This window comes from Penaeus monodon, chromosome 5 (genome assembly GCF_015228065.2).
Source record: "Penaeus monodon isolate SGIC_2016 chromosome 5, NSTDA_Pmon_1, whole genome shotgun sequence".
Lineage (NCBI taxonomy): Eukaryota > Metazoa > Arthropoda > Malacostraca > Decapoda > Penaeidae > Penaeus > Penaeus monodon.
The window spans coordinates 34,808,808-34,819,370 of record NC_051390.1 but is presented as its reverse complement, the minus strand read 5'-3'; the positions used below and the strand labels follow the sequence as shown (position 1 = coordinate 34,819,370).

The 10,563-nt window shown below is 33.9% G+C and overlaps 2 protein-coding genes across 4 annotated transcripts in view; both read right to left on the bottom strand.

The window, feature by feature from the left end:
* The window catches only part of LOC119573186 (D-beta-hydroxybutyrate dehydrogenase, mitochondrial-like), a 54,014-nt gene extending 52,693 nt beyond the window's left edge, over positions 1-1,321 (bottom strand). The window contains exon 1 of one of the 3 annotated variants that reach the window (XM_037920270.1): positions 1,246-1,321. The gene's annotated coding sequence lies outside the window, so the exon portion shown is untranslated. The other 2 variants (XM_037920271.1, XM_037920268.1) reach the window with 2 other exon arrangements.
* Positions 1-10,563, bottom strand: part of LOC119573187 (D-beta-hydroxybutyrate dehydrogenase, mitochondrial-like) — a gene marked incomplete in the record, with an annotated part of 39,108 nt that overhangs the window by 26,283 nt on the left and 2,262 nt on the right.

Genomic DNA, 10,563 nt, shown 5'->3' with positions numbered 1-10,563 from the left:
AGTATGTATTAATGTCGCAATGTACCGTATTATGTATGACACAAGGATGACGGTGAAAAGCTTTTGTATCATGCTGCGTTTTGGCTGGGGGTCCTTATCCCGCGTGTGTGACGAAATAATTACAGTAGTGTATTTGCCATAAGTAGACTAAAGAGAAGAGGCAGAGTATGAGCAACGACGTCAGGAAAATGACGAGTCCCCTTTGTGGGAAAGCGGGTCCGCTTTTCCGCTGTTGGAATATGATCTTTACTCCTTTCTGGGACTATGTTGAAAAGAAGTAAGACTGCGTAAGAAGTCGAGCGGGTGTCTCGGTGGGTGACCAGATTTATGATTTGGGAGATCTCTCAGGTCGAAATTATTTGTGTATGTCAAAAGGGGTGTTTTCTTTATTTTGTTTTGTTTACCAAGTGGGTATCGAAGAAGTTTGACCGGAGAGTGTAGTGAGAGAAGGCAGGAGCTTTGGAGAAAGGCCAAACAATAATTGCTGAGTCACATGCTGTACTTTTTAAATTAGTACATCACATCCCTGGTTAGAAGCCCTTATACAGCTGACACGATAGTTAGCGTTTTTGGATCTTTCTCAGTAGGCATTAGAGTGCACTGGTGGCTCGATGACCACATCTGAGAGCCTTGGCCAACGTACACAAGGCACGTTGGAAAGGCAAGGACCAGGATCACTCTGTGATAGCTGAAACTAAAAACGAAGGCATGGCTTGTGTTTAATGTTGTTTATGATCTTTATCTATATGTTCCTTAGATATGTATCTGATTTGCTTATCTAAATAGTCTGCGAATATGCCTATTGCAACTGTTAGCTTTTTGTAGTAACAGCGAATACAAGAAATGCGATACACTGGTTATATTCTTCAACTTATAGAGTGTAGATGTGGCATGTGTTTTTTATGTTGCTTGTGCTTGCGACTGGGGAGTTGCCAGAGTAGACGTGTCCGAATGAATAAGTAATTAAAACAACTTCAAGAACTTTCTGAAAGATCTGAGACCCTATAATATCACATTTAAAGATCTGAAGCATAGTTAATGACAGAAGGTTCAAAGACGTATTAATACTTGTATGTGGAATCACACATACATACACAGTATGGGAGTATGGATGGTTCTCTTGCCAAATAATACTGAATTAGTACAATTCTTGTTCCACTAAACATATTCCCGTCGCTTTCTCTCAGTAACTGTCTTTGTTTCGTGGTCTCCCCTGAAGTATACGGAACGCAACTGTTGTCTCACCCGGTAAAGCTCGTCTGCGACACTGAAAAGGGCGATCTAGTCTGGCGAGATGAGATGCCACTGCACGATGCTTATGAACGAAAGATTGCTGCCCGACTGGTTTTACGTATAATTCGCCAATTATAAATGCAAATTGCTTTGATATACAAGTTATATAGTTTGGACCATACTGCAATGGTCTCAGATTGGTGCAGAATTTTTAGCATGTAAAATTGACTGGTATGTAGCCTTTGCATGGCAAAATATATGTAAAATATGACTATATAATCTGCTGCCAAGCCCAGTATCCTATATAAAAGATATACTGGAATATACAAAAATATATCGTATACTAAATTTACTAAAGATATTTATTTACAAAGAAAAATTGTTCATTTATAAAATGGATAAGATTTCAAATTCAAAATGAATACAAATAATCACTAACAAAATTAATAAAAATGTTCTTATAAAGAATAATAATACATATAATAAAAAGATACGCATCTACAATCTCTTTCTCTCTCTCTCTTTTTCTCTCCCCCTTCTCCCTTCTCTCTCCTCTCTCTCTCTTCCCTTCTCCTCTCTCTCTCTCTCTCTTATAATCTATCTATCATCTTTTATCTATCTATCTATTATCTATCTATCATCTACTATCTATTATCTACTATATTCTATCCTATCTACTTATTATTTTATAATAATATATAATATATATATATTAAAATAATTAATATATTATATTTTTTTTTTTTTTTTTTTTTTTTTTTTTTTTTTTTTTTTTTTTTTTTTTTTTTTTTTTTTTTTTTTTTTTTTTTTTTTTTTTTTTTTTTTTTTTTTTTTTTAAACTAAACAAAATATTTTAAAAATTATATAAAAATTATATATTTAAAATTTAAAATTTAAATATATTTATTTTAATAATATATTCTTTTATAAATAAAACCCAACATAATATATAAATAATAAAAAAATATATAAATAAATTATTAAACTAATTTTTAATATAAAAATAATATACTATACATATATATAATTAATATTTTTATATAAAAAAAAAAAAAAAAAAAAAAAAAAGTTTAATTATATATAATTATATAATATTTTTAAATATATTATTATATTAATATATAAATAAAATATATAATATATATAAATATAAATATATATAATTTATATATTAAATAATATAATAACTAATTAAATAATACATATTTTAAATATATATATCTTTATAATATATATAATATATAATATCAAACTTTTTTTTTTTTTTTTAAATTTGTTTTTAATAAATTTAAAATAAAATATATATAATAATAAAATTAATTTAAAAATATAATATATAAATTTTTTATATAAATAAAATTTTTTTTTTTTTTTTTTTTTTTTTTTATAATAAAAATATAAAATATATTATATAAAAATATATAATATTAAATAACATATAATATAATATTTTTAATATATAAACAAAAAAAAATATATACAAAAACCCAAAAAATAACATAATATTTTATATTATACAAATAAAACATTATATACATATAAATTATATATAACCATAATATCAATATAATATAAATATATACATATAAAATATAAATATATCAAAAAAAAAACCCCCCAAAAAACAAAAAACAAAAACAAATTATCCCAATATATAATATTATACATATATATACAATATATAATAATATCATAATATCTTATAAATATATAACATATAATACATATAAACATATATATCAAAATATAAATATATACATATATTACATATTATACAATAAACATATAATCCCAATATAACAAAATTTTAACTTAATACATATATACAAATTTAAAATACTATAAAATATACATAAAATAATTTTAAACAAAAATACATATAATTATACAATAAAACTATAATCATTAAAAAATATTATATTTTTTTAATTTAATATACACAAATAAATATATAAAATAAACAAAAAAACAAAACAAAACAACAAAAAAAAACACAAAACTAACTATCATATATAATAATATATATATAAAACCCCCTTAATATAAAATAATATTATATATTACAAAAACATATTAAATTATATTAACATATATAAAATACTATTTAAAATTTTAAAAAATATATACTATAATAATTATAAAATATAAAAAAATTATAACAAAATTTAATATATATAAATATATAAAATTTTATATATATATAATACATAATTATAATTAATTTTATTTAAAATTTATATAATATTATTTAAAAATATATCTTATATAAAAATTATATATTATCTTTTTCCCCCCCCTATTAAACTATAAAAATTTTCGTATATAACAATATAAATATATATAATATAAAATATATACTATTATAATAAAAATTTTAATATATATAAAATAAATAATATTTTTCTTTATTTAAATAAAATATATTTAAAATATAAAAAATAAAAAAAAAAAACAAACAAAAAAAAACAAAAAAATTAATTTTAAATTTTAAAATATTAATATATTATTATATATATACAATATATTATTATACATAAACCAAAAAAAAAAAAAAAAAATATTGTTAATATTTAAATATATATATTATATATTTTTTATACATAATTTATATAATATAATTTATTAAATATATATATATATATATATTATAGATATATATATTAATAATTTATATAAAAATAAAATAATAATATATATATATATATACAAATATATTAATATAATTTAATATAAAAATATAATATATATTATATTTTTAAAAAATTATATTATAATATTAAAAATATAAAATTTTTTAATATACTAATATATTTTATATTTTATAAAAATAAATTATATATATAATAAAAATAATATATATTATATATTATAAAAATATTTTTATATATTATATTTAAATATAATATATATTATTTAAATTATAAATTATTTTAAAATATATATATATAAAAATAACTAATATTAAAATATAATTATATAAATAAAAAATTTTTATATATATTTTTTTTTTTATACAAATATATATAATTTAATTATATATATTATATTATATTTTAAATATATATATATATATTATAATATTTTTTCCAAAAGTTTTTTTTTTTTTTTTTTTTTTTTTTTTTTTAATTAATTAAAAATATATTATATTTAATTATATAATTATTTATATTTTATATATATATTATATTTATGTTGTTTGGGTTTTGGTTATTATAAATATATATTAATTTTATATTTTTTTAAAATTATATATTAAGGGGGGGGGGGGGGGTGGGTTTTTTGGGTTTTTTGGGGTTTGGGTCTGAAAAAAGTTCTGGAGGAAAAAAGCATTTTTTTTTAAATTTTTTTTGGAAGCTCTCAAAATTTAAAAAACTTTAATTGGGTAGTTCCTACGGGGGCTCCCCACAGGGGCGCAAGGGAAAAAACCCTTCGCCCCGCCACAGGGAGAGGAAGCTAGGGGCCAACCCCATTCAATCCGCGAATTTATCCCCAAGTGCCCGGTCCCAGCCTCCCCCCGGGTTTACCCAAAGGGAAACCCTGCCTGCCACGGGAACAGTGGTGGCAAAGGGGGTTTGGGACCCGGATAGCGTAAGGTCCCTCCATTAGGGAAACCCCTTTGGGCCCAGGGGCCCTGAAGAACCATGTCCGGCAAGGGACTTTTCAAAAACTGGATAGGCCCAGGGCCCCTCCTGGCCCAAAACCAATCCCTTGGCCGATTTCCCTCAACCACATCTCCCCTCTTTTTCCTCCCCTTTTCCAAACCCAATCCGCCCCACCCCAGAGATATAAAATACGCTACCAGGATGTAAAATTTCGTAATTTAACGCCCCTCGCCGCAAGCATGGATCGACTGAAGGGTTTCCCCAAAAGGGCCCCCCAAGTTCTGAATCTCGTCTTGTCCAGGAGACCTTAGGGCCTGGGGCTTTACCTATTGCTAAATGGATCAAGAGCCGCCACGTGACCCCAAGACTAGATAGGCGAGACCTTGATTTTGGCCTAGTGTGCCCACATGACTTAGGCTATAGCTATGCCCATTTTCCACCCCCACAGGTGTTGAAAAGGTTGGTGCAAGGGGAAAAGCCTTGCCCTACCCCTGAATTAACAGGGAAGAATTGACATACCCCCCCTCACACTTTTTCAGACTTTCCAATACCAGTAAAAGGCTTGCTATTAGGCCAAAATCTGTGTCGGAATTCCCCGAGTCTCAGATCTCCCTAGCGATTCCCCTGCATCAAGTCAAACGCCCCCTTTTAGGTCGATGTAGGTTGCAAAAAAACCCCGACCACCCTCACGAGGCGTTCCACAATTCTCGAAGCGCTAGTTACGGTCTATGTGGACTTGCCAGGAGTAAAAACCAGGGGCGCTCCGGTCTCTGATGGCCCCAGTAGGTGGTTTAGATCCCCTTTCAGAAGAATGGGGGCGAGAACCCCGTCTGGTATGCTGAGCAGCGCAAGCCACAATAGTTGTACAATCCAACGTCCCCCTTTTCCCCTTTCCCGAGAGGATGACCCCACCCCTCAGAGGTCAGGGGGGAATGGACCGAAGCCAGATGGCAGTCAGGAGATGCAGGCCCCAGCCATAGGTTACCCCCAGAATTTAGCAGTTTAGCATGGATATCACCCCATGCCTGCAGTTTTCCACTTTTCAGCTTTGGAAATGCCATCCTAACCTCTGTTAGGGAGGAGGCTCGCGAGGGTGGGTCCGGAAGGCGTGAGACACGCTTGCACCAAGCTAACTTTGGGGGGTCTACCCGGGAAAATGTTTTAAAATACTCAGCCCAACGTTCAAAAACCCCAACAGATTGAGATGTCCATCCTCTGCCTGATCGGATGCAGGGGCATCGTGAGGGGGGCTTAGAGTTTAGTTTTTTAGGGGTTGGTAGGAGGGGAAGGGCATTACCCAAAAAATGGGCCTTCAACCCCTCAGCAAGATTGTGATGAACTGTTCCTTGTCCCTTCTCAGCAGGTCCAAGCCCTTTCGCACCAGGAACGACGCAAGACTTTATCCCATTCAGTGGCTTCTAATGTTCCCGGGGGGATGAATTCTCCTTGCCCCAGGTGTATGCCAAGGACTCCTGAGTGCTTTTGAGTGTTTCGCGCTTTAAGGCTCCCACAGAAACAACGGGTCGCAGGTTTTATGAGTTTTGGAATCGGTCAGCTGCCATGGTGAACCCACGGGACATCCCCTCCCTTAGCTGTCCCGGTGAAAAACCTTTGGGGGGCCACGGAGGGATGGGGATTTTGAAAAGGGGCCCGCAGGGTACCCCAACCAGCCTAGGTCGGTTTCCACAGAACTCGACACTCCGGGAAAAACCCGCAGTTCTGGAGGACCCCATCGCGGCTAAAAGAATTTGGTTGATCTCCTTGGCCACTTACCCCTATCCGGGGACCATGTCCCGGATTGGGTTGGAGCGTGGTCCAGGAGCCAGAGATCCCATTTTTGGGACCTAGCAAAGTCCCGGGGAAGGAGGTATTTTCGCTGTGGGATCCCGCCTCCCGAGACATGGGGGCCCCAAGAATCTCATAGCCCCGTCGGTACAGCCCCGGATACGCATTTAAGTCACCCGAACAATGCCCCTATCTCGCCAAAGGGGCAATTTTTGCCCAGATGGAGTTTTTGGGAAAAAGCCTCATTCACATCAATTCTAACAATCGGAGGGGGGTATACAGCAAAAGAGACATGCCATAAGAAGAGCTTCAGTCTCAATGCCATAATACGCTCATCAAATGGGTCACCCCAAATACTGAGGGTGAAGTTGGCTGGAGGGCTAGGCTACACCCCGGGGTTGGTGACCATCGCTGCAGCCCGACCAGTGAGGGTACCCACCCCCCGGTCCTTCTCCGGTCTTTCACCTCGAGAGGGAAGCCCCCTCAACTCCCAGTTGCCTTATTTCCCGCGATAGCAGAGGAACCCCTCATCCCCGCCCCAAGGACGGAGTTTCCCAAACGCCTACCCGGAAAACATCCCGAGGTTAAGCCAGGGGGTCACTTGGGGCATGCCCCCTCTGCCGCCCCCACCAACAAGCCCCCAAAAAAGGGGTCGGCAGTCGTGGGAACCCCCCCCCACCGCCTGTGGGGTTCCAGAGGGTTTCCCCCCAAGATCATGGTGGGTTGGTGCCGCCGGGCGCAGGGGGTGAGAACTCTTTTTCCCAAACCCGCACCCCCTAATTTGCCCTCCCCGCAGGACCCACGCCCGTCTTACCTGGTTGGGGGGACAACACCCCCCCCCCCGCATTTCCATTTTTTCGTTTACGTTTCAGGGGCCTTTTTGGGGAGGAGGACTGGCCCCGGCCCACCTCCCCCGAGCCGCCCCCTTACCTAGGGGGCGGAGTTGGTACGGAGCCAGAGCGTGTCACAGTGGTGGGCCATAGCTCTGACCTCTGGGGGCCCCCTGCTGCTCCTAGATCCCCCCCAGATTAGCCGGGACCCAGGTGCCCAGTTTCCCATGGTGGCCACGAGGAGGCACTGCAGAAGTCTTGATGAAGGAGAGGAGGGGGGAATTATGCAAAAGCTGCTCCCTTTTTCCCCCTGAGTAGCAGGGTGGAAGCTGCAAGGAGAAGGCATGCAAGCACTTAACTCTACTAGGTACCACGCCATCGCTTCAATCCCCCCCAAAAAATTTTTTTAAATTTTTAAATAAAAAATTTTTTTTTTTTAAAATATAAAATTATGTAATTTAAAAAATTTTAATATAAACCCTTTTTATAATTTTCTTATAATATAAAACTATATAAAAAAAATTTTATATATATGGTTTTTCATAAATATTAAATATAATACATATTTAAAAATATATTTGATAATTTAAAATATTTATATAAAATTTTATATAATTATATATTTTTATATATAAAATAATATTTTAAAAAGATATATAATTATAATTTTAAAATATATATATTATATATTATATTATATATATATATATATAATTTGGGATAATTAAAAAAAAAAAAAAAAAAATAAATTTATTATAATATTTTTTTTTTTTATGAGTCACCACCACACACCTACCAACACATTTTCCTTTTTGGCCCCCCACAGTACAAACGGGGAAGATTGCCCTTGGCCAAAACCCCCCGGGCGGTGACCAATCGAAACCCCCGATTGCCGTCGGGCCAGTCTTGAGTCCGATGCTCTAACCATTTGGCCCCCGCAGCCCATATATATAAATATATATATATATATATATATATATAATTTTATTTATATAATTTTTTATATACTATAATATATATACATAAATTAAATAACAATATATAAATTATATAATATATATTATAAATATATATATAATATTTAAATTATAATTTTATTAAAAAAATAAAAATATATATATTAATAATATATATAAATTATAATATAAAAAATATATAAAATATAAATATATATATTTATAAATATATATATAAATAAATATATAAATTATTATATATTATATTAAATATAAAATAATAAAAAAAATATAATAATAAAAGAAAAATTAAAAAAATATTTATTTATTATTAATTTAAAAAAAAAATAAAAAAAAAGAAAATAAAAAAAAAAAATTTTAAAAATGATGGGGCAAAACAAGCTCCGTCCCTGGATTTTAAATTTTAACCCTTAAAAAAAAAGCATATTATAAAGCATATAAATAAAATTATCAATGAAAAACAAGCCCCTGATTTTTTTGAGAAAATATTAAAATTCATCAAGTACTCGAGAAAAAGTGTCGTTAGACCCACTCGGGAAGGGCTGGCTCAGAACACCAGAGTAATAGAAGAGCTGCACGGTGGTAGGGGCCCCTGCGGAAACCGCTGCGTCAGGCCTCGGCGATCGCCTCCGAAAACCTCGGTCACGTCCCTGTCCTGAGGACCCGGGAGGGAAGAGAGATCAGAGTGGCTCACAGACGTGCGCGCTGAGTCTGGTATTTCAATTTAGTGAGATGCTTTACATCCTTTAATAATAAGGCTACATCGAGGACCTCACCCCAGACTTCGAGACCTGCAACTGGCGCTTCAGAGCTTCGTCGAAAGTGTCCTTTCCATAATCCGCCTTCACGCCGTCATCCATCGCCTCCACATCTTTGGGAATAGCGAAGATTGCTTCCCCGTGAAGTGTGGTGCCTGAAAAGAAAAGGACGATCGGGTTTGTATTTGGTTCACCTTTCTCTCATGGTTTACAAAAAGTGAAAAAAAATAAAGTGTCACCGCAGTAAAATTTCCCGGTTGAGTAAGGACAGTCACGCCGAATTTTCATTCTGCCTGAAAAGCAGGCAAATTCATGAAACAAACAAACACATGTATTTCAGAAAAAATTATATATATATATATATAATTATATATTAAAATATATATATAATATTAATATATATAATATTATACATATATAAATATATATACATATAAACCCTATATATACAATATATACTTTTTATATATATATATATTAATAAATTTTTATATTTATATATAGTAAAATAGTATATATATGTATAATATGTATATATATGTATATATATGTTATAATGTATAATATTAATATATTATATATATTATATATATATTATATATATATAGTATTAAAGTATGTATGTGCATGCAGCATGCATGTGTGTGTATGTGTGTTTGTGTTTGTGTGTGTGTGTGTTTTTGGGTTTTGTGTGTGTTGGGGTGTGTTTGGGTGTGTGTGTGTGGTTATGTGTGTGGTGGTGTGGTGGTTTTGTGTGTGTGTGTGTGGTGTGGTGTGTGTGTGTGGTGTGTGGTGTGTGTTGGTGTACGGCGACGGTTTGTGTGATGCGTGTTGTATAAATTATAGTACATTCACTTTAGTGCCTGCTCAGGACACATGAGGCCCGACGCCGTATTTTGGGACCCGTGGCGGCTCCGAGCGGCGAGGCCCTCGCCGCGCACGCTGCCCCCGTTCACGACGCGACCTCAGGAATTTTAGTGGATTACAAAAAGCAGCATAATTAGTAAAAGCAGCATCTTATGAAAAACGAGTCTACTGGTAACTTCATATAAAATCTTTTCCCGACCTTTTGGCCCCTTTGATAAGAGGCAAAAGGGGCCCTTTGTTAGCGATGGTCCCGAATAGTTGACTTCCCACGGTTCTTGAAGAGTCCCTCGGGTCCACTCCACCCCGCCGTACGGGTTTATCCCGGCGTTGTTCACCCGACCCCAAAAGGGCTTCTGCAGACGAAATTCATTTAATAGCGGAAATATGAAGGATTTTATTTCACAAAAGACTAACGATTTTACCTCCAGGCGGCGGGGGGTTTTTGACGCTGCGGAGGGCCCCTGTCGATCGTTCCTGTTGGGTCACGTCCCTTGCAGGACGTGGGGGCGGG